This window comes from Triticum urartu, chromosome 7A (assembly GCF_056163025.1).
Source record: "Triticum urartu cultivar PI428250 chromosome 7A, HENAU_Tu73, whole genome shotgun sequence".
NCBI lineage: Eukaryota > Viridiplantae > Streptophyta > Magnoliopsida > Poales > Poaceae > Triticum > Triticum urartu.
This window is the reverse complement of record NC_141879.1, coordinates 379,844,752-379,846,927: the sequence shown is the minus strand read 5'-3', so window position 1 is coordinate 379,846,927 and position 2,176 is coordinate 379,844,752.

Sequence of the window (2,176 nt, the reverse complement as noted above, 5' to 3'; positions counted from 1 at the left end):
ATATTAATAGAGCTAATAAAGCAAAACAGGAGAAAAATAAAAGTGAAAATCAGATTGTGGCAAAAGAATTTGAGCAACAAATGCAGCCTAATAATAAACCATCTAGTGTTGCTTCTAAAATTAAATTGAAAGTGCATGTTTACTTGCCACCAAATCTGATATTGATGATTTAGATTTTAGCAAATCTGTTTGCTATGCTTTTGTGTGCAAAGAGGCATTATTTTCATTCGAGGATGTGCCTTCCTCTTTGCCTCCTTCTGTCACTAACATTTTGCAGGAGTTCGCTGACGTCTTTCCACAAGACGTGCCACCGGGATTACCACCTATTCGAGGGATTGAGCATCAAATTGACTTAATTCTGGGTGCATCATTACCCAACCGTGCACCATACCGTACCAATCCAGAGGAGACGAAGGAGATTATGTGTCAAGTACAAGAACTGCTCGACAAAGGTTATATACGCGAATCCCTTAGTCCTTGTGATGTTCCTATAATTTTAGTGTCGAAAAAGGATGGTACGTCGCGTATGTGCGTTGATTGTAGAGGCATTAATAATATTACTATTCATTATCGTCATCCTATTCCTAGGCTAGATGATATGCTTGATGAATTGCGTGGCTCTACAATATTCTCCAAAGTTGATTTGCGTAGTGGATACCATCAAATTTGTATGAAATTGGGAGATGAATGGAAAACAGCATTTAAAACTAAGTTTGGATTATATGAGTGGTTAGTCATGCCTTTTGGGTTAACTAATGCACCTAGTACTTTCATGAGGTTAATGAACGAAGTTTTACGTGCTTTCATTGGACGATTTGTGGTAGTTTACTTTGATGACATATTGATTTATAGCAAATCTTTGGAGGAACATTTGGAACATTTACGTGCTGTTTTTATTGCTCTACGTGATGCACGTTTGTTTGGTAACCTTGGAAAGTGCACCTTTTGCACCATCCGAGTATCTTTTCTTGGCTATGTTGTTACTCCACAGGGAATTGAAGTTGATAAAGCCAAGATTGAAGCTATTGAGAGTTGGCCACAGCCCAAAACGGTCACACAAGTGAGGAGTTTCCTTGGCCTCGCTGGTTTCTAAAGGCGTTTTGTGAGAGATTTCAGCACCATTGCTGCACCTCTCAACGAGCTTACAAAGAAGGATGTGCCTTTTGTTTGGGGTACCGCACAGGAAGAAGCCTTCACGGTATTGAAAGATAAGTTGACACATGCTCCTTTACTACAACTTCCTGATTTTAGTAAGACTTTTGAGCTTGAATGTGATGCTAGTGGAATTGGATTAGGAGGTGTGTTATTACAAGATGGCAAACATGTTGCATACTTTTCTGAAAAATTGAGTGGGCCTAGTCTGAACTATTCTACTTATGATAAAGAATTATATGCTCTTGTTCGGACCTTAGAAACATGGCAACATTATTTATGGCCCAAGGAATTTGTTATACATTCTGATCATGAATCTTTGAAACACATTAAAAGTCAAGCAAAACTGAACCGTAGACATGCTAAATGGGTTGAATTCATTGAGACTTTCCCTTATGCCATTAAACACAAGAAGGGTAAAGAAAATGTTATTGCTGATGCATTGTCTCGTCGTTATACTATGCTTTCACAACTTGACTTTAAAATATTTGGTTTGGAGACCATCAAAGATCAATATGTTCATGATGCTGAATTTAAAGATGTATTGCAGAATTGTAAGGAAGGGAGAACTTGGAACAAGTTCGTTCTTAACGATGGATTTGTGTTTCGTGCTAACAAGCTATGCATTCCAGCTAGCCCCGTTTGTCTTTTGTTGTTGCAGGAGGCGCATGGAGGAGGATTAATGGGACACTTTGGCGTCAAGAAGACGGAGGATATACTTGCTACACATTTCTTTTGGCCAAAGATGAGACGAGATGTTGAGCGTTTTGTTGCTCGCTGCACTACATGTCAAAAAGCTAAGTCACGACTCAATCCTCATGGTTTATATATGCCTTTGCCTGTACCTAGTGTTCCTTGGGAGGATATATCTATGGACTTTGTTTTAGGTTTACCTAGAACAAAGAAGGGGAGGGATAGCATATTTGTTGTCGTGGATAGGTTCTCGAAAATGGCACACTTTATACCATGTCATAAAAGCGATGATGCTGTTAATGTTGCTGATTTGTTCTTTCGTGAAATTATT